General features: G+C 39.7%; 1 protein-coding gene across 1 annotated transcript in view; it reads left to right on the top strand.

Moving 5' to 3' along the window:
* The first annotated feature begins 7,202 nt into the window (after positions 1–7,202).
* Positions 7,203–23,486, top strand: part of LOC116040059 (collagen alpha-1(XVIII) chain-like) — a 102,093-nt gene continuing 85,809 nt past the window's right edge. The window contains exon 1 of the mRNA XM_035998219.1: positions 7,203–7,464. The gene's annotated coding sequence lies outside the window, so the exon portion shown is untranslated. The remainder of the gene's footprint in view (positions 7,465–23,486) is intronic.

Genomic DNA, 23,486 nt, shown 5'->3' with positions numbered 1-23,486 from the left:
GTTTTCTCTGCCATTATCAGGTTTAGGTGCAGCACCCGAGACTGTGAGTGGAAGACTTTTCTCAGATCTAATGATTGTAGTCAAATTTTGTCTTTAAGCTTTTTGGGAGTTAGTTATTTATTATCTGCTCTAGCTTTTCCAACGTTTTAGACACACATATGGTAATAACGGTCCAAAATGATGTTAAAAAGAGACACACACTACTACAAAGAGACGCCAAATGACCACAGACACCCAAAACAACCCCAAAGAAAAGAAAAATGACCAAAAAGAGACACAACACGATTACAAAGGGACACAAAAACCCACAAAAAGACAAAATCCCACAAAGAGACACACCTAAACACCTAAACACCTAAACCCCTCGCCAAATATGCACACCTACATCTTCCACAAAGCTAGGCAAAACACTGGATACATAATATGTTATGTTTAATGATTGTCTGAGTAATAAAATAAAGCAAACTAGTTCTCTTTATAATGTTTGATTCATCTTTTTGGGCCTTTGATGCTCTCCGTGTATTTTATATAATATTATAGTATTGTTCCTGACATTGAAGGTATACGCTGCTGTGCCGTTTTGCATTAAAATATCCCATAAATAGCATAATTTCTTTTTTTTTTTTTGGTTTTTAGTGGAAGGTTTCATTGTCATATGGCTCCAAATGCTATTACAGAGGCCTTTTCAGGTCCCAAGGAGCAACATTTAGGGGAAACACTAGCACATCAGGATATTGGCCTGGAGGGCAGGGAGGATGTTCCTCAGCCTGGCCTCTCTCTGCAGATCTTGACATGTTAAATGGGAGGTTTGTCTACTCCAGCGTGGCCTCTGGAAGGAAGCAGCTGTCATGGAGCAGCAACCACACATCCACAGTGTTAGGTTGCTGCAATTCATATACAAACATTAGATCTCTCAGTGGTTGATGATCTTCAGTCAAGATTAGAAGCTTTGGAAGAGTTCTTAGTTCACTGTAAATTATGCATCACCTCTACATTCTTTTACTGTCCAGAACTAAAGAAATCTAATGAATTCAAATATTTAAAAAAAAAAACTATTTTCACACAAACTTCGGGACTTATTTGATCACATAACCTTTGTTCTGTTTAAATGATCTCCATATTTTCTCACTCAGTCACAGACCAAAAATGATTTGACCCTGCATTTATCTTTCGAGCCACCTTGAAATCAAACATATTGCGGAATTATACACATCACATCACATCTGGTTGTAATAACAAGCAAAATTTCCAAAACAATCCAACACACCTGTAAGCAAAGTATTGAATCCATTATTCTGCTTTACACGACCATTCCCATGAAATGCAGTTTGCATATAAAGATATGAGAAGCTCAAAGGCTTTCTTTAAATATGTTTCCAGCACTCAATGCAGACCAGAGGAAAGTGAAATGTGACCATTTAACAGGAAAGGTTGATTTGTTGTATTATTTTTTTTTTTATTTCTTGCCCAAGTAATGTACATGCTGTTGCATGTGTAAACAGTCCAGTTAGACTACTGTAAAATCAATCATTGGTGTTTGTCGTGGTCTCGAAAACACAGATTTCTTCAGGTTTTTACTTCAACACCGCAATGGGATGTTTTGTCAATCAAACATTGAAATCCAGATGATAGAACATGAGTCGAGTAACACAGTGGGCGACTCTCTGCTGATGTCATCAGGCGCTGGAGAGGGCGCCCGCTTACGTCTGATGGAGTGCAAGCACCCACGCGTCCCTGTAACTAGAGAACATCCGAACCGGGAGTGAGCCCCCGCAGGCCTCTTGACACAGTTGATTTGAATTTAAAATGTGAATAGTGTGTGACTGTGTGTGTGTGTGTGTGTGTGTGTGTGTGTGTGTGTGTGTGTGTGTGTGTTTCACTTTCTTTGGATCACAGTTAGCAGAGGTGACAGTTGTGCTCTCTTACTGTGGGTGCTTCCACACTGATCCCATTCACAGAGTGATATACCGTAGGTGTGTGTATATTAACATGCCAAGGTTAATCTGAGTGAGAAAACATATGAAAGAGAAGAGACAAAGAGAGACTGGGGCTGTCCACCTCCACAAGTGAGTGTTTTATAATTGTAACTGCATCTCAATTTACAGAGCAACCCCATTTTCATCAACATAATGGAAATCAACAGCCACACAAGAAAAAGAGTTTTTTTTTTCATTTGACATGTTTGGAAATATGCTTATTCACTTTCTTGCTAAGGGTTAGATTGGAAGGTCGATACCACTCGTGTCTTTACGCTAAATATGAAGCTACCGCCAGCAGCTCATAAGCTTAGCTTAGCATAAAGACTGAAAACAGGGAGAAACAGCTAGCTTGGTTCTGTCCAAAGGTAGTTAGTTAGTTTAATAATCACCAGTTGGACACGCGCTTTACCCCAAATAATCTGCACTGAGTTGAAGTTAGTTTAAAGGACAATTCCGGCGCAAAATGAACCTAGGGGATAATAACATATGTGTACAGATTCGAATGCTCTCTGGGATCTGTTTTCATGCTAATCGAATGCGTCTCTAGCTTTAAACAAGCTAACGCAAACCGGTGGTTAGCTGCTAACGCTAGCTTTCGGGGCAGATGGTAAATCGCTATTTTATACCACTAACAAGGCTCAAAATAGAACCACACTTCAACGGTAGCATAATGAGGGTCCCTACATGTAAACCGAAGCATTGAGAACTTTGTAAGTGTACAGTGTATTAAAAAGATAGATTATAAAGACAGTAGCGTTCATGTTTACATGAAAACAGTCATGAGCAGTCGAATCACGAACGTTGTGTTTGAACTATGTTACTGGTTACTGGTTGCACGGCGTTCGTCGTTCGACTGCTCATGACTGTTTTCCAAGATTGCGCCCTCATGTAAACATGAACGCTACTGTCTTTATAATCTATCTTTTTAATAAACTGTCTGTCAAAGTTCTCAGATTACATATAGGGACCCTCATTATCCTACCGTTGAAGTATGGTTCTATTTTGAGCCTTATTAGTGGTATAAAATAGCGATTTACCATCTGCCCCGAAAGCTAGCGTTAGCAGCTAACACCGGTTTGCGTTAGCTTGTTTAAAGCTAGAGACGCATTCGATTAGCATGAAAACAGATCCCAGAGAACGTTCGGCACGGTACACATGTTATTAACCCCTAGGTTCATTTCGCGCCAGAATTGTCCAAAAGTTCCCACATTTCTAAGATTTTTTTTCCAAAATTAGGCCCTATGTTCCCACATTTCCTTTTTCATAAATTTGTATCAGATTTTATCCCCCTAACCCTAACCCTAACCCTAAAAAATGTTGTGGGAGGATAGGGCTTAAATTGAAGGGAAATGTAGACCTAATTTTGAAAATGTCCTAGAAATGTGGGAACATAGGGCTGTGGGAACATAGGGCCTACTTTTAAGAAAAATCTTAGAAATGTGGAAACATAGGGCTGTGGGAACATAGGGCCTAATTTTAAGAAAAATCTTAGAAATGTGGGAACATAGGGCCTGATTTTCAGTGAAAAAAATTCTTAGAAATGTGGGAACATAGGGCTGTGGGACCATTAGGCTGTGGGACTATAGGGCTGTGGGACCATTGGGCTGTGGGAACATAGGGCTGACCCCCCCTTGGAGATAACTCTACATACATAGCCAAGAGATACACACATGGATCGACTCACAGACAAAAATACACACAAACATGGACACACGCAGACACAGTAATCCCTGTGGGAAAAGGCGGTAGGGGTTTATGTGGAGGTTTTGGAAGATAGGTGGAGCATTCATTACCTGTAAGCGATACCCCCGGAACCTGAGCAGAGCAGCCACACAGGCCAAAGCACTTCTTAAAGTCGTCTGGTAACCGCATATCATCTCTAAATGAGGAATGAGATTATCATCAAGATATGTTCATAAAGTTTGATTAATATATTTTCTAAAGTGGCAAAAACATCTCCTTAATCGTATTGTATGTATTAACAAGTGAACAATTTATTCATAAGAGGAATTATGCTGTTCTTAAACATTAAACTGCAGTGACATCAAGATATATGGTTAAAGAAAGGATGAGAAGTCACCATTACCTCCTCCTTTGCAAAGTTTTAATAACTGTCTGGATCACAGCCAGTTGCTTCATTCGACTCTCTGAAAAATCTGCCAGCTCTGGAAACTCTTTCTCTTGAAGGAGCCCTTCCTTTAAAGACTCGTGCTCCTTGCATGCTTTCAACTTGATTCATTTGAAGTGGAATCTTAAGTAAGTGTGCGCCAATTTGGCAAGCGATTCAGCAGGGTGAACGGGGCAACCTGCCCTGATGACTCGAGCGGATGATATCGGTGTAGAAGAAAAAAGAGAGACAGTAAAGAAAAGAGTCACTTACAGGAACATTTCAAAAGAACTTTAATGATCTCTGTATGGAAATCAGGTTAGACAATACCCTTTTGAAAGAGTTAGGTGTTAACAAAAGGAAGTATGTCAAATGATATGAAGACCAGCAGGATGTAAATGGCTCCAACACTCTAGAGACACTACATTTCCTGACTTTTTCGTGATCTGTCACTGTCGGAGTAAAACAACCGCAAATGGGTTTCCTGATTCCATTCATTAGAGTTCATAGTGTATTTAATTGCAATTGCTTTCACCCCCCCTTCCCCAATGCAGTCAGTTTTTTTATGTAGTCCTGTGGCTGAAGGACATTTTGCATGCAAGCTTTTAGAAAAGTGCTGAGGAGCATTGCTCAAGTTTGACATATTTAGGGGTATGAACCTCAGTTAGTTTGAAAAAATAGGCATAGCATCAAAAATCAGAAACTGTATGCTCATCATTTCAAATTTAGAGGTCATGCAATTCCATGCAACTCTGAATGATTATATATCATATTTAATATTTGATTATGAAATGCCGGTTTCATTAAAATTGTCTCTAAAAAGCCCAAGTCTTGAAGTCACACCTGCTGTTCCACAAGCTTGAGTGTCTCTATACAATCTGTCAGAAAGGGGTTCTTTCATTGGTCTTTCTAAAAAAGTGAAAATTTTGAGTTACAAAGTACATTCTTGATGTTGGAAACAGCAGTTGGCGAAATCTTGCATCCGTTAATTTGTAAGCCCAAAAAACTACAGCTCCCATGAAGTTTTTCCAGCGTGGTAGTGTGCATCATACATACATAATTAACTATTTTTCCCATATACATTATATCCACCAACAATCTCTTCTAATGTTGTCTTCCTGGACAAGTTGTGTCTCAGACCTGCTTCATTATGCTGCTGCTGCTTCCTTAAAAGGTATCAGAGCACTGCAATGCATTTGGGAACACCAGACCCTTCTTAATAGAAAAACTGCACAGGAAGATGGCGGTTTTATCTGTTTTCCTGAGTTCTGTTACAGTGTTTGAAACAGTCCTTCCTGCCTTTAATGGCCCGCACTTCGGTGCTGCTCAGAGATTAAACAGGAACAAACAAGAGGAATGAAAGAAAGGCAGAAGCTTAGTCACACAAACACACACACACACACACACACACACACACACACACACACACACACACACACACACTCAATGGAGGCCTACCCCTTCTAAGATAGTTTTGGTGTGGGTCAAAGGTGGTTGGTGCTTTTGTTTCCACCTTAAATCCAATTTGTTTTACTGGGAAACCAAATCTAGGGTTATATACACTCACCTTGAAGATTATTAGGAACACCTGTTCAATTTTTCGTTAATGCAATTATCTAATCAAACAATCACTTGGAAGCTGCTTCAATGCATTTAGGGGTGTTGTCCAGGTCTAGACAATCTCCTGAACTCCAAACTGAATGTCAGAATGGGAAAGAAAGGTGATCTAAGCAACTTTGAGCGTGGCATGGTTGTTGGTGCCAGACGGGCTGGTTTGAGTATTTTCCAATCTGCTCAGTTACTGGGATTTTCATGCACAACCTTCTAGGGTTTACAAAGAATGGTCTGAAAAAGGAAAAACATCCAGTATGCAAAAATGCCTTGTTCATGCTAGAGGTCAGAGGAGAATGGGCCGACTAAATCCAACTGATAGAAGATCAACTTTGACTCAAATAACCACTCGTTACAACCGAGGTATGCAGCCAAGCATTTGTGAAGCCACAACACACACAACCTTGAGGCGGATGGGCTACACCAGCCGAAGACCCCACTGGGTACCACTCATCTCCACTAAAAATAGGAAAATGAGGCTACAATTTGCACAAGCTCACCAAAATTGGACATGTCAAGACTGGAAAAATGTTGCCTGGTCTGATGAGTCTCGATTTCTGTTGAGACATTCAGATGGTAGAGTCAGAATTTGACGTAAACAGAATGAGAACATGGATCCGTCATGCCTTGTTACCACTGGGCAGGCTGGTGGTGGTGGTGTAATGGTGTGGGGGATGTTTTCTTGGCACAATTTAGGCCCCTTAGTATCAATTGGGCATAATTTAAATGCCACAGCCTACCTGAGCATTGTTTCTGACCATGTCCGTCCCTTTATGACCACCATGTACCCATCCTCTGATGGCTACTTCCAGCAGGATAATGCACCATGTCACAAAGCTCAATCAAATCAATCATTTCAAATTGGTTTCTTGAACATGAAAATGAGTTCACCATAATAAAATGGCCCCCACAGTCACCAGATCAACCCAATATAACATCTTTGGGATGTGATGGAATGGGAGCTTCGTGCCCTGGATGTGCATCCCACAAGTCTCCATCAACTGCAAGATGCTATCCTATCAATATGGGCCAACATTTCTAGAGAATGCTTCCAGCACCTTGTTGAATCAATGCCACGAAGAATTAAGGCAGTTCTGAAGGTGAAAAGGGGTCAAACACGCTATTAGTAGGGTGTTCCTAATAATCTTCAAGGTGAGTGTATTTTATATCACTATTACATTGGTATACTTTATTTTTTATTGTATAACTAAATAATGAAAAGTATTATTTTGTATTACTTTTTTATAACCATTGCCATTTTAATAACCAAATATTACTGCAGCAGTCACATACAGTAAGTAAGTGTATTCATATTGCGTTTCTACCTCTGCCATGCCCCCTTATTCAAGCGAGTGCAACAGCGCCCCTCTGGTTTGCAACAGGTAGTACATTTTAATGAGTGTGTAGTAGAAAGGGTTCAGGGTCAGGCCAGTGAAGTTACAGCAATATATTTTGATTAACAATATTAAGTATTACACTAATCATCACATGTTAACACCGTCAAGACTGTGACAAACTGTGAAGTGAAACCTGTCGCACTCACGCCAAACTAATTACTGACATTTAAATGCAATTACTTTAGGACAGTTAGCTAGTTTTCCAATTATGCTAATGTTTTTAGCTCCTGTGTGTAACGTTACACATAATAAGCTAGCAGCATAACAGCGTGGAGACATGGAGACAGTCCAGTGAGATTAAATGACATTATGGATATTAACCACTTTGCCTCCACGAAGGAGAGAAGGAAGGCCTTCGTCTTTAAATAACGTGAGTCAATATGACTCTCTGTGTTTCTATCTGTCCCTGTCAGTCTCTTGGCTCTTTTCTGGCTTTTATCATTGCTAGCATAAATGGCCCGCCGTGGCTGTATTTTTCTTGCTGCGCAGTTGTTGATATCATTGAGGTTGTGTTGCATGCGCTGTGCTTGTGTGCCTGGGCCCGAAGCTAGATTGGTTTGCTGTCTACACAAACACAATAAATAGCCTACGTAATTCCCTCCTATTTTGCATTTGTTAGTAGCCACATTTGCCCTGTGCAGAAGGTCTGATAGTTGTTTGTTTTTATTTTAAGTAGCCTATACAAAGCCTTGAGAGAAAAGTGTGTCATGTTTTGCTACATGCTGATGCGTTTTGTTATTCCACTACTGGGTATAATATTTGCAACACTGTATTTACACTTTTGTATGTTATGAAGATAGATATGGGATGTGTGTTAGTCACGTTTGCATTATTTGCAATTTTAGTATTGAAATAATCCTTGATAATCAATAGTTTCAAGTCATTTATTAAGCAAAAATACCAAACATTCACTGGATCAGACCTCTCAAATGGGAGGATTTGCTGCTTCTCTCTGTTTTATATCATTGCAGCTGAATTTCTTTTCTTTTTTTTATCTGTTGGTCAGACAGACCTGAGATGTGCATTTGCTATATTCTGACATATTTATTGGCTAAACGGTTATACTGTATAATGCACATATTAATTTTTAAGTATAGCTTCAACCTTAGTTTTACTTTAAATCTGTCTGAATCTTATCCTGATGTTCACTAGTTAATATTTGGGGTTTGTTGTGTTCCACCACCATGTAACTGTAACCACTGTGGTTTCAATGGGCCAGAGCAGCCACTGCTACCCTATATTTTACATTTCAGTAATTTGCTGTATGCAGTACTGCATCTGTGACTATGTGCATGCATTAGACTAAAATTGATGAATAGTTTGAAGTTTTGATGTTAAGTTTACAATTAAGATTAGGTTAAGGCTAGCTTCTAGCCCTCTTCCCTTTCCCTAAGTGGCTATGCCACTTGTCAGGCCGTCATTGTAAATAAGAACCTGTTCTTAATGACTTGCCTGTAAAAATAAAGGTGAAAAAAATAAATAATAATAGGTCAGAGGTTAAGTTCGGAGGTTAGGGATTGACTTAAATCAACATAATGCAAGTATACATGTGCTTTAGTATGCTGTGTTTCCACCCCCGGTCAAATGGAAGGACCACCTGTGTCCCACTTGGTCCCTATCAGTTGCAGCGGCTGCTTTTCCTGCTGCTGTTTCCTCTCAGATGTGTGCTGGAAAAATCCAGCGGAAAAACAGGGAGTCAGGCAGGCAGATAACAAGGTGGTCATCAGAGTACAGTTTTCTATTAGAACAGATTACACTCACACTAATAGAACCTTTTATTCCAAGTGAAACCAGCTGCAGCAGTTTCTAGTTTAAGTTCACAGTAGAGTATACCTTCATTTGTAGTATTCTAAATGTGCATGGCTTTAATTTAGTCATAGTTTAGAAATAGGACAACAAAATGGGTTGTTTCTTAGGTCAATGTTTTCCCACAATCACATTTCCTACACCACTGGTCCTGACCCACCAGTAGCTGTCCTGAGGCCAGTTTGTGGCTTTGTCTCACCGTTTGATACACACCGATCCGCAGAGCAGATGACATATTCGTCTTACACCAAGCCAAATAGAAGTGACAGTGTTTTGACACTTGCAAGTCGTGTTATTATTACTGCCAATCAATTACCAATGTCTTTGTGAATTTCCATTAATATTTTATTAATGGCATATTAAAGTGTCAGGATTTTCATCCTCTTCATGTGAAACAAAGTAACATATCCCAGACCTCAATCCAATTTTCTTTTCTTTTTTTTTTTAAATAATATCCCTCTTAAAACATTTGCCTTCAGCTGGCACATATTATTTCCACTGATTGTTTTTTTTCTTTTCAATTTTTGGATTTGACAGTTCTGTCTAGACATTGTGGTTCAGTTTCAATGGCATTCTTCTGGGACAGAGAAAAGGGTAACTGTAGTCAGCTCTGCTCTGGTACTAATTATAGTCCCCTTTTTATCCATTAAAGTCAATTTTTAGGGAAAGTGGGACTGGGCACAAAAATGATACTTGAATGTACTTTGGAACTTATTTTTCTCTGGCATTGATTTTAACCAAAAAAAAAAAAATGAATCTGCTTGTCATAGGTTTTTGGGTGTTCCTGTCTAGATGGCAGTGCAGATAAAGTAAATAAACGGCTCATTTAAGCTCTCACATAGGCTAATTGATATTAAATATAGTGAAACATGATACGTTCAGGATGGGGGACATTTTTGCCTAGCATGTTTCCCTATATTGATCAATGTATCAATTGGTCAATTGAAGACCAAGAAAGAAAGCTAATTTGTTACACTTGATAATCAATACAATTTAAATTTTTAAGCAAAATGACCTACTCCGACTGCTTGGATGTGACCAAACGATTATTTAATTAGCAGATCACCAGTACTCCAATGATTAATTACTGTACGTTTATAAAGTTGTGGGACTCCTAAAGAGGCAGACAAAAAGATCAACATTGATGCCACTAGCATGTGTCAGGTTCATGTGTCAGCTAAATACAACTCAGTCGTGATGGTAAATGTCAACTTTCTTAACCGGCAGCCAAATTCACTCTTTTCTTTTCCTTGTCAACATTTAACATCAAAGCAGAGTGTAAAACACACACACACACACACACACACACACACACACACACACACACGTTTTTGTTTTTGTTGCCGGAAGAGTCCCTCCCCCTGCCACCCAGCTGAGGTCTGGTTTACATCAGTGTGCCACTACTATTGCATTCCTTACACAAAGGTGTGTGTGTATGTCTGTGTATGTGTGCAGATTCCCTGGTGTTCCCAACAGTGGGGAGTGTGTTTGTTCATGGTAGCAGCTTCCTAAAATCCTTAACACCCCCACTGAGGAGCCTTGGGCAACTTTAGATCTTTTGATATGGGGTATTGTCACACACTAACACATACGTATGTAGCTTTCATAGTTTTAAACACAAAGAGATGCTGTTTATTGCAGCGATAACAAATTAAGTGGTATTTATAACATTAAGATAGCAAAGAGGGAGGCTTTCACTGTCTTTAGTCCAGAGGAATGCTTTCAATCTGGAAAAGTTCAAGGTTTTCAGATGACAGTTGGCACCGGCGGCGTCCTACATATGATTGCATGAGCAGGAATTTATTATGCCTGTTAAGCTTGCATTCCGGTGTGACTGGGAGTGTGTGTTTGCCAGCATTTGTGTGTGTGTGTGTGTGTGTGTGTGTATACAAAAGAGGGAGAGACAAAGGGGAGAGATAGAGAGAGATGTTAATCACAACTTTTGGAGCGACTTACAGCGAGTTCATCTACATTCACATCATCGTGTTTACATGCAAGTGTGTGTTTTTAAATTTTGTGACAATTCCTGCCCCCTTGCTAGTTTCCTTCTTTGTTATCACCCCCCCCCCGCCAAGAATTGCGAAGGTCAGAATCATCACTTTTAAATCTCACGGTAGTTTTGTTGCATGAGGCAAGAGCAAATAATGCATTTTTGCTTTTGAGATTGTCTCATTGAGGCGCCCTATTTAAAACACAATATTCTTTGATCCCAATATTCTTTGATCCCAATATTCTTTGATGAGAAATGTGAGACAGAAGTGCAGGAGAATACATCATTGAAAACAGGGAACATAAAAAGAATTACCGGTATTTTGTATTTGAAGGAAAGAGCGTCTAAGAACAAATGAGGGAGAAAAAGAAGATTGATAGGGGAAAGTAGCACAGCAGAGGCCTCTTGAAGTAATGAGGTGTCATCTACAGATGTACAGAAGGGGTGACTCCATGATAACCACCAACTAATCCTTTTTAATTCTCTTTCTTCAAGCTTTTGATTAACCAATGGAGGGAGCATTAGGCCTATATGTTTCAAATTTAAATGTTGGCTTCAACTCAAACTATTTTCACAATGCCTTTTAGAGTCTCTTCCCACCAGATTGTGAACTGTTGACCTGACTGTAGTCGTATAGATTTTTTTTTTTATTGTAGTCTTTTAGATTTTCTCATCACTTTATTTGCTCCACTGCATAATCACCCCTTTTGAAGTTTCTTAAAATTCCACTTGAAATGCTATATCTTGTTAATGGAGTTACTATGATTTTGTGCTCCAAAGCAACGATAAACTTACATTGACGTTGTTGTTGTTGACATCTTTGGCACTCAACTTTAATAAACCCAGAAGGATTTGAAAAAGGACTTTAGTCAAATCCAAAGCTCCTTGTGAATCGTGCATACTTTATGTAGGAAACAAGGCAATTCATCTTTAGGCTGAACAGAGTGGGTAAAAGTCTCCAAGGAGTGGATTTATTTAGTTTCTTCTTTAATTATAAAATAGGTAGGATCCCTGGAGGAATGGATCATGCTCTCGGGAGGTAAAGCATCATGGGCAATCTTGCCACTGAAGGAGTAAATGTAGCCCTCCGTGTGGGATGAACTTTAAATGATGATGAAATACGAGGTCATGGGAACAAATAAAACCACACAATCGTCACTTGTTGTGTAGGCCTAGGTGCTCTCCCTCCTCATGTTTGAGATAGGCCTATTCATTTTCTCATCTCCTACTTGAGCCTGTCTTTTCTTGTTTACTTGTCAGTTACTATTGTTCTCTTTGTCTCTTTATTTTCTGTACATTTCATACATTTTTTGGCACTTCAGATTAACAGTTTGAGATAGGAACTCAAATGTGCAGAAACCTAAGGTGAATACTGCTACTCCCCCCCCCTCCCCCCCTATATCTTTAGTACTTTTGGAGAGAATTTTTTTTTAATGGCAGTCAATAGGAAATGTACATAAAACGCACACACAGAAATGTCACTGAATGTAATTACTACAGGACATTCAAACTTTGGCACAAAGCATATCTTGATCGCCCTGAAATAATAAATTTGCTTAGTAATATTCAAAAAACCTTTGCTGTCATTGGCTGCTGGTGTCTTTAGGGACAGGCCAGTTTGACTCCCACTTCCACATGCAACCATATGTGGTGTTCTTGTGCAGGCATAAACTCCAGGCATTCCTGCTGAATGCCATTCTGTCTATAGGTGGCAGCATCATAACTTTAAATGGCTCTAACTCTGAGACTTTTTGTCTGATGTATTTGAAATATTTGACAATGCACCCCAGCGGCAGGTTTTACTCGAACTCTAAAAACCATGCCGACAGGGTTAGTGATGGTGTATCTGGACCACATATTTGTGCGAATATGGAGCTTAAGACACTGTGTAAAAATTTGGACATATCAGCCATCTCAATGACATGTCTTGCAATAATTTACTGTACCTATGATTAGGCAATAGATTTAACCAATCAGTGTGCAAACAACCACATCATTCTTGTCCAAGTGCTGAGTCCAGAAACTACAGGCTAGTTGTGATTTCTACCTCAAGGGCTCGCTAAACTGTTGAATTTACTCCTTCAAATCACAAAAAGTACAATGTTTCAAGCTAGAGCTGGGCGATATGGAGAAAATCCGATATCACGATACTATTGACCAAAAACCTCGATGTCGATACTGCGACAATATTGCAGGGTTGACCATTGGTGCTTTAACAAAATATTTTAGATTTTAGAAAAATACTCATCAACAATGTGAACATAATGATTAAGTGGGTAAAGGCAAATACAATACAATAACAGTCTGTTAAGTTCAGAAAATTACATCATTTTACTGTAATGCAGCCTTTAAAACCAGGAAAAGACAACACACATATATTGCAATATCCAAAATCTGAGACGATATCTAGTCTCATGTCACAATATCGATATAACATCGATATATTGCCCAGCCCTATTTCAAGTTATTCTAATGTAAAAACTGAGTTTTTAAAGGGAGAGTTCAACAGTGTTGTGAGTAGGGCTGCACAATTAATCGCAATTTTATCGAAATCGCAATATGAACTAGTGTGATATCCAAATCGCAGGGTGGCGCAATATTTGTTAAAGGCAAAATATGTGTCAAACCATTCTAGAAGAAAGTATTGTGGTGCTGCAGAGACGTCCCGGCCTACAAATCGTATCCTACAGACTAAAGAAAAAAATCTTTGTTTGGTACAGATCCCTGCAAATAAAATCACACTTCAATCATTTATTTTTTTATTTTTTATATTTTTCAATGAAAATGAGAATAATGATACAAAAATGATCATTCCCTCCAATATCGTGAATCATATTGCAATCGCAATATCAGTCAAAATAATCGCAATTAGATATTTTCCTAATATCGTGCAGCCCTAGTTGCGAGTCCTTGCGATTTAAAAATACAGTAGGCTGTCAACACAAAGTGTGTTGAGGTCACGATCCAGGCTTTCAGCAGCAGCAATGGCTGTCTGCAACAACACTGTTTCATTCAGGAAATACACTTTAGTTTTTTCATCCCATCTTTTACACATCTGGGGAGCACAATAATCAGTGGCAGCAGTTTTCGGCCTAACACTCACAGTATGGTATGTGGACAGGACATGTTAAACATCTGTCTCAATATGGAGATAACACTGACTGATGACATAATTCCTGGCTAATGTAGACAAATAGCCTGCACTTACAATAGCAGACCCCCCCCCCTACCCTATTTTCCTCTCACACGTCGCACACACACACACACACACACACACACACACACACACACACACAAACCAAGAGGTGGACAGTGACACATCCACTGAGGTATTAGCTTGTAGTCTCTGCTGTGAAAGATAGGATGGAATACAGGAGATTAATTACTCTGTTATTGTTAAAGCAGTGGAAAGTCTGGGTCACACCAGGAACAATTGCTCCACTGCAGTGCATAACCATCTGTATCCTTGACTCAACTAATGCCCTCCTTTTTAAATTGAATTAATTAAGTTTTAATCTCTTTCCACTTAAAGAGGATTATATAATCAAAGTCCCATTTTATAAAATAAGCTCAAGGCTGTTGAAAAGTGAAACTGGATTTTTATTCAAATTCACCTTGCCGTTAAATTGACCAAAATCAGAAACGTATTGCACCACTTTAAACATATCGCTTCAAAGGTGGTGATGGGTAATTTAACAACAGAGCCAAAGCCAGTGTTGAGTAGAAGCCTTTGCACCAGTTAACATCTGCTCTGGTGTTATTCTGGGCAGGACCGGAAAATAGGGGAAAAAAGGGACCAAAACCAAACTTAGTACTCATTGATTTGTTCTTTTTTTTTTTTTATGAGTCCGTATGGTTTGCTGTTCACTAACTGGGCCCATGTGTGTTCCATGTCAAACAACAGCAGCCGCGGGCATGTCGTTTGATCAACGCAGGAAAAAGCATCAGGGGTTCACATTGAAAGAAATGTGCTGGTCCAGCTTCAGACCTGGCAACCAGGGGCTGACACATGATCCCCAAACCGGGCAACTGAAGTTTGGTTTGAATGAATTTGCCAAAAACAGAAATGTCTGCCAGCACGGAGGCGTACATCCTCTCATCCTCTGAATTAAAAAAAAAAAACTCTCCCGCTGAATCCAAATCCTAGCAACCCAGAAGTTTAGTGGAAATAGATTTACATAATGCCTGGCAAAAGCATAATGTCTGGCAAAACAGTGGTGTGGATTGATTGGGATGGTTTGGAAATATACACCCAGTTCATTCCCAAACCTGGCAACCCAGAACACGATTGTACGTAAGATCGAGCTTCTCTGGAAAAAGGGCTTAATCTGAAACCAGCAAGCCAGAGGAAAACTCCCGCTAGAGATTGATGATCTGCAGTGTAAGCCCAGAGGTCTATAGAGTATTCCTGCTCTGAATCCTCTAATGCTGCCTTCAAGTACTGTCAGAGAACTGTGAGTAAATCAAATTATAAAAGTGAATACATTAACAACCCAACAACAGGGTTAGGGTTATATTTTGATCATATTTCATGATCTTCATCAGCAGATAAAGTTTGCCCAGTTGTTAGGGAAATGTACAGTACATGTGCAAATTTCTGAGCATTTTTAGGGCTTCTTATTCATCTTGACTTTAAAAGTAGATTTTAAATTCCTCTGAGCGTTTTCTGATTTGCCACTTCAACAGTTAGCCTGTTGCCTGGTGAACAAGGCAACCAAATCTACACCGTTACGGTTTGGAAAAGATTATGATAAGGGTAAAATGATATCAACTCTCGACTGTTGGCACAGTAGAAATCTGTATGCAAACAGTGGTCTTCTGTGTCAAAATCAGAGACTTTGACAACTGATGCTGTTGTTTCCTTGGTAACCCAGAGCTTACTCACACTTCCTTGCCTTGGAACAAATCAGAGTAGACAAACAGCTACTAAAACTGAGAATGACGTCTTCTAACGCGCTAATTATTTCCATGTCCTGCCTGTATGAGTCCCTCTACATGTATGCGCTGTATGCCCTTGCATGTTTCTGTGTGTGTAATGGAAACTCATAGAGGCTGTCAGTGATGTGTTCATTAGGGAAAGAAGAGGTAATTCGTTCGCAGTGAAAGCACATTGAGAGGAGAAAAAAACAATGTGTGTGCTGTCTGTGAAAACAGACAATTTAGTTGATTTAAAGTTTGTGTGTGTGTGTGTGTTCAGCCTACATCTAAAAGGTCTGTGTGTTACCTCATGTTCATAATTCTGTTCCAAGTATAGCAGTGGTGACTAAAAACAAATGTGTTCCCACTGTGGAAATGGTAGAGTTTTTTTTAGATTATTTTTTTTTGGCATTTTAGGCCTTTATTTGACAGGACAGCTTAGACTTGAAAGGGGAGAGAGAGTGGGAATGACGTGCAGCAAAGGGTCGCAGGTCAGAATTGAACCCGTGACCGCTGCGGCGAGGACCGAGCCTCTGTACAAGGGGCGCACGCTCTACCAGGTGACCTACCCAGGCGCCCCATGGCAGAGAGTTTAAACATACAAAAATAATGGTTACACTTTACTTGAAGGTATCTACATAAGAGTGACATGACACTGTCATGAACGTGTCATAAACATAAACAAGTCATAAACGTTTATGACGTAACGCTTCTGTCATTAAGTGTCATTCGGTTTTTGTCATGACAACTTAGGGTTAGGGTTCATGTGTCATGACTGTGTCATGACAGTGTCATGTGTTCATGACAGTGTCATGTCACTCTTATGTAGATACCTTCAAGTAAAGTGTTACCAATATAACTCATCACTGGAGATGACTCAGTTTTAAAATCCTTCTTGCATTTTGTTACAATCAGAATGAAAGTGAAGCACCAATCCAAGAAGCATACGGAGAAAATGATAATTATTATTTTTTTTACATTCTGAGATCTACATTCCTGCTATGAAAGCCGCCTTCTTTTTTGAGCAAATAGATGGTGCACTTTGTAAATACATTCAAACTAATCTAACCTAAGGTTAAGTTGAAGTTGGTGGGACTGAGACTCCTCTTCTCTGTGGTAGATCATTTTCATTTTTAACTGCCTTTTCTTACTCATAGACCCAGGAATAGTCAATGTTAAGTACTGGCAACTTGAGCCATGCATAATGGCAATAATATGAGCTCAAGACATTCTTTAAAAACTCAACTTTTAACACTCTGTAGGCCTATATAATCTGTATGTGTTATCCTAAGACTGGTCACTGTCTTAACTGTTCTGCTTTTTGCCAGTTTATGGCTGATTGACATTGAAGAGATGGCATGCCATGACATGTGTTCATGTTGCTGTGCAGTAGGTGTTGAAAAGGCTCAGACTCTCTGTACTTTGGTACATGCTGTTTCAGCACAGCTGTCTATAAAACTGTGAAGCAAATCTTTTTATAATGCAGTGAATCAATCCAGTAGAAGTTTGCTTTGGAAAAAAATAATGTTGCCTTTTGATAGTGCTCTATTTGCTCTTCAGGTACAGATACTGCAGACTGATCTCATGAAGTGGCGTATGTAATGTATGACACGCCAATTCGTTTGCCATTATTGGCGTGTTATCAAGACGCATACTGGCTTTTTAGCGTGTTTCTCAACGCCGTTTGGCCTCCATTGACTTACAATACCTTGCGATTGCGTGTGAATTGACACCGTAGCGAGTAGTATGAAAGGGCGAAAACACAGGACTTTCACCCAGAAGAGCCGGGATCGTGTCCCGCGTGTGATGTTTCCTTTCCACGTTTGTTATTTTCCTAAACCCAACCCCGTTCTTCTTTTCCTAAACCCAACCCGCGTGTCACGTTTCCTAAACCCAACTGTAGCCTCGCAATAACACGTAGCCTCGCGATAACACGTAGCCTCGCGATAACACGTAGCCTCGCGATAATACGCCACGTGGCTTTAGAAGTGGCGTGTATGTTTACGCTGTGACGTTGCAGACTGCCGTCCGCTGTATTCAGCGTAGAAATACACGCGGATAGCTCAAAATGCATATAGATAACACGCCACACGGAAAGTGGCGTGTATGTTTACGCGAAGTCATGATGTCATGTTGGATATTGTGACAAATTGAAGATGATTGTCTCGCAACATAGTGCATCAAAGAATCTCCTGGTGCTAAACATCAAATTGTAAGTTACCACTGTGAATCCCAGCTCTAATAGAAGTGAATAAAAAAAAAAACTAATCTTAAATTCTCTTGACTGAGCAAAACACTAGTCGATGAACACCCAGCTGCACTGATGAAAACCTCGACCCAGTAGTGGCCTCCGTTAAAAAAGAAACCTTTGTCTAATCTTCCTGCAATCAGGCCACTTTTATTGGCTGCCAAAAAGTTTAAAACGGGAAAGTCCTTGACCTGCCTGTCTTTAGGCGAGATGAGTCACTTGGTCTGCACATACCATCAGGTTGGAGATCCTAGCTGAAAGTTGAGTGTGTTTAATGAGTTCAGAGTGGGTTTCATCATACTCTTACCTCACAGCCTTAAGAAAAACATACCACCATATGTACTCAGGCATGTCCTTGAAGAGGGATGTGGAGATAATAGGGTGTAATATAGTGGTGACAGTAAGCTGAATGGTGGTAAAGGAGTCTGGACTTACTCTCGACACAAAGAACAAAGACGCCATCAGTCGGGGCGGTTAAGAGAAGAGGCCTCTTTGTTTTTGATTATTTTCCAGTGTCATCATTGGAAGAACAGGTGTGTGTGTGTGTGTGTGTGTGTGTGTGTCTCTGTGGTTGTGTACATGTGTGTGCAGGCTTTTGTAGGGCAAAATACTTTTATCCAACCATGAGCTTGAACCCATCTCTCCTGACAATTTGATATATTCTCAGATGTACAAATCAACTTTTGGTTTCTTTCAGTAGGAAAAAAAACCCCAGCATCTTAATCACATTTGGGTGATCACACACTTAACAGATTGTAGAAGGAATTGGCCTCAATTAAGACATCCCACAGAAATTCAGAAAATTGTCAGGGAATTCCCAGCGGACCTGCGAATGCTTTCTCACAGCCGTTTGGAAACTTTATGTAGGATGGCTGGCAACTCTGGCACTGATTAGTCAAAGAATTTGACCAATAATTTTTTTTTTTTTTGCATCTAGCCTTGGTTAACATCACGCCTTTCTTTTTTTGGACAAGCAATTGCTTTCTTGCCACTGCAAAATGCCTTTGCAGCTATGAACACCGACCACAGGCGTAGATCCAGCGACGATATCTAGGACAGACGTTGTGCATGACCTCAGCTGGCGTTGCTGTTGATCATCAGTCCTCTTTGGCAGGAAAGAAACTCCGGACCTCTTTATACTATTCAGTGTTTGAGTAAATTACCATAAAATCAGTAACAAAACCTGTACAATTGCATTTAAGGGATTTTTAATCCAGTCAAAATCCAGCACCAACGTCATCTAAGTGTTCCAGGAGGTAAAGGGTGTTGGTTGGTACTGCAGTGAGCTGCCAGTGCATTTCTAGGTGCCCAGGAATGAAGTAGTTAGTTGATGCAGATGCTCGACAGTTTCTTAATCCAAACCAGGGGTGTAAAACATACGGTCCGCGAGCCAGAACCGGCGCACCAACGGGTCAAATCAGGCCCACTGGATGACTTTGCAAAGTGTGAAAATTGCAGAGAAGTAATTCATTCCAGTTCCAAATTTACCACTTTAATCTCAGAGAATATCCAAGTTCTTTTTGCCGTAAATTTATGACGATAATCTTAGAAATTCTGAGTTTTTTCTCGGAATAATACCCCTTTCTTCCAGGTCCGTAACATTATTTTCTTTCCTAACGTGGTTTTAGAACGCTGTCTTAGCAGAAGCAACTCCCATTTGCCAACATCAAGCTGACAAGAAACTCTGTGGCAGATTAAAAAGTGGTTTACTGGTCTGGCCCACTTCAGATAAAATTATGGGTATGTGGCCCATGAACTAAAATGAGTTTGACACCCCTGATCCAAACCGTGTTTCCTGTTTATTTCAAAGAAAGAACAGTTATTATATGCACAGATAAAGGAGGCGCGGAGACGTTAGTTTAATTTACTTTCAATGTTAAAAGAGGCTGGAATAGCCTGGAATAAAATGTAATACTGAAAGACCTGGTAATTTCAATAATGTGTTCATATGCTAGCCTATATGCTAAAGAAGGAAGAGAGTTGAGAGTTTAAGTTGCATGCGTTCTACTGATGTATTGTGGTCTCCATAGACTGTTGCTCAACCTGGCAAGTGCAAAATGGACAACAAACTGATAGTAATTAAAACCTTTTTGAGAACTTCTATTTGAAAGATTAATGTGAGATCAGTTGAAGTCCATGGGGATCAATGTTCTGAAGACATTTTATTGAACTTTTTATCTTAATGTCAGAAGGCAAGGATAATGAACGTTTGGAGAAAGTTTGTACTAAGAAAGTTTGTTGAAGTGAAAGGTCCTAATTCGGAGGATATGGAACACTAAAGACATTAGGCATCAAGAAGACATCTATCGCTGAATCACAAAGTCTACAGCACGATCCAGCTCAATTAAGACCTAAATCTAATCTAAAATATAACAATTTCACTGACCACATAACACTATAACTCTCATGAATAGCTTGAATAGGTTGTTATCTGTAGTCTGTCCCTTTCCTGGCTCAATTCAATAACCCATACTTGCACCCAGCTTCATTTCACACATCACTGCATGCTGTAGAAGTAAAGCTCTGTGTTTGACCCAAACAAAGCTATGCTCCATGCATGCTTTCTGCAACATGAGAGAAAAGAACATATACGATTCAGTGAAAGAGTGTATATTTTTTGTTGAAGTTCTGGCTCCCCATCTGGAAAAGTGACTTTTGATCGATGCTCAAAAATTTGGCTCAGACGTCTGTTGTCCCGAGATCTGAATGGAAACACTGGATGCAGCGATGGAGATTATTTATGGTCCGGAGGGGCTTTTGTCAGGGCAGCAAACATGAGGGGAAGAGGCTGGGTTGTCCCAAGTCAGATGTTAATACCAGACATTTGGATGAGAAGCCACCTAGCAGTCACAAAAGAAAAAGTTCCCCGAGGACAATTACTCACCTTGACAACATTTGGCCTCTAAATTAGCGCAAGAGTGAGACGCAGGAGACATTTGGCAACGGTGAACCACAAGCAGTGAACAATTGGCTCCAATTGTCTGTCTTTTTCTGAACATTCTCCAAATTGTGTGCACAAGGACAGCTTTTCTCCCCAGATAACCCATTGTTGTTGTAATCTCAACACTGTAGGTAATTGATTCATCATGTCTCCCCTTCAGATACATGTCTGCATATCTCTAAACATTTTGATGCTTGGCAGAAAAGAAACTTGAATACAGAGGGATTTTCCTCGTAAAATATCAACTTTATAGCTCTTTTGATGCATCAGTTGAAATTATTGTTATGAACTCTTGTCTCTTTACAGTATGAAAATGGGAATTTCTTTGGGCGTTAGACCATGGACTGTAATTTTAGAATAAACTCTTTGATTGCAGTGTGTATTTGTTCATAAATGACACAAATCCCAGCAGCCCAAACTTGTTATGAGCATGTTTACATGTGCTGATGTGGACATAAACTCCGAGCAAAGGGTGAGGTAGGGCTTCAGATATAGGCTATGCAAGACAAGTCCTGTTTGTTTAATTTATAAATGACCATGTATAGAAAGTAACATGAACAGAGAAACAAAGAGAAATGCTGAATATAATATAAACATACAGTTTAATTCAAAGAGATTTGGTTTTCAACAAACTTCTTGATCCCGCTTCTCACTACTAGACCCAGGAAGGTGATGATGTACAAAAATGTTTGAACAGTCCTTGCTTTATGAAGAAAAAAAAAAAGGGGGATATGTTGAACTTCTTGGCAGACGGATGACAGTATGCGAGAAACCCCAGTGAGCATATTCTCCTGTCCAGAGTGAAATATGGCAGAGGCAGACTCATGGCTTAAGGCCTGACCACGTCTCTGTGTTTACCAGCCGTATTTTCTTTAACATCAGTGGAACGAACGGACGCTGGTGGGGGGGGCTGTAGGTGTCAGCCACACCTGTACATACACACAATGAATATGTATACACATACATGCACTCTAGGATTTACATAACACACAAATTGGTGTTGTGTTATGGTGTTAATACTGTATTTTAGTATGGTAATCAATCTCTCTGCCAGTAGGCTGTCATCTGGCAGCCATATTAGAGATCAGAGCTTGAACCGTTTATGTTACATAGGATCAAGTTTCATGTTTGGATAGCATTTATTTAGCAGAGCGAGCATTAGTGGTAAGCAGCAGGATTGGCATGTGTTGCTTTTAAAAGTAAGCTGGCTAGCTAAAACCCAAGATACTCCCAGCCTAAACAGAGACTAAAGACTAAACCCCTAAAATATTACTTTAACATTTGTACTTATACTGAACTGACATCATTTATCCTTTGTTGCGTCAGACATACAGTATTTGTACACAGCCCACTTAAAGCTATAGTGTGTACACAGTTAATAGCCAAGGAAAACATGATGGACTCTTCATAAGAGGTAGTTATCTTAACTCGAGCTGGAGTCGCCAGACTATACCATTTTGTAAACATAGCCATACAGAGAGAGTTTGGTGGAGGCTTAATTAGCTTTGTATCAACTCATTTGGCAATGGCTTGAATGTAACAGACGCTCGTTAATATTAGGGATCGGCCAATTATCTGCCTGGCCGATTATCTGGGCTGATATTTGGCAATTTCCAGATTATCTGTATCGGTGTTTTATTTGATTTTTTTACCGATAAAGTCAATTATTAAAAAGTGCGCTACTTTGGCTTCGCTACAGCTCTGTAAGCCGTCTGCAACACGCTGTAACACATGCTGCAACTGTTAGCATGTTTAGACTTCAGGAAGCTATTTTTGTATTTATTTATTGATTTTTTTTTTACTGTGTATTTGTGTAGTGTTTCACATACTTGCCTGAAGCATTTAAACAAACTTTTGTGTTGGAGTTTGTAAAATACAAAATGTTAATTTTCACTAAAAGATTTTCATTTTTACTGTAAATGCATATCGGTTCCAAATATCCCTTATTGGTTTCATTAACTACAAATAATCTGTATCGATATCAGCCTTAAAAAACAAGTATCGGTCGACCGACTATTTTATAATTATTATAAAACAGTTGCGCACTACAGCTCTAAGCTTGTCCAAAGCCCCTATAGATGGCACACATCATTCAAGGTGGGAGCTCCGTGTACTGATGACAAGGAACTCATGCATGGAGTCATTTAATACAGTGGTTCCCAACCTGGGGTCCGGGGACCCCTAAGGGGGGCGGCAAAGATCACAGGGGGGGCGCAAGTCTTTATCTGGCTTGAGGTTGAGGTAAAAAAAAAAAAATATTTGCACATGTTAAACAAATTATGATAATACACTAGAATATATAATGTATACAAAAGTCTGTATAAAAACTACATATTTTTGTTCTCGCTTAAACTTGTAGGCAGGCTACTTAGTAGGCCAAACCTCTGGGACCTCTTAACCTGTGGCCCTTGCTCTCATCAGGTCAGCTGCTAGCTGCTATCATCCTTGTTTTTCCTGCCGCCACAGCATCACTATTTTATGAACGAGACA

This window comes from Sander lucioperca, chromosome 23 (assembly GCF_008315115.2).
Source record: "Sander lucioperca isolate FBNREF2018 chromosome 23, SLUC_FBN_1.2, whole genome shotgun sequence".
NCBI lineage: Eukaryota > Metazoa > Chordata > Actinopteri > Perciformes > Percidae > Sander > Sander lucioperca.
The sequence above is the reverse complement of the archived record's forward strand: the minus strand, read 5'-3'. Positions and strand labels throughout refer to the sequence as shown.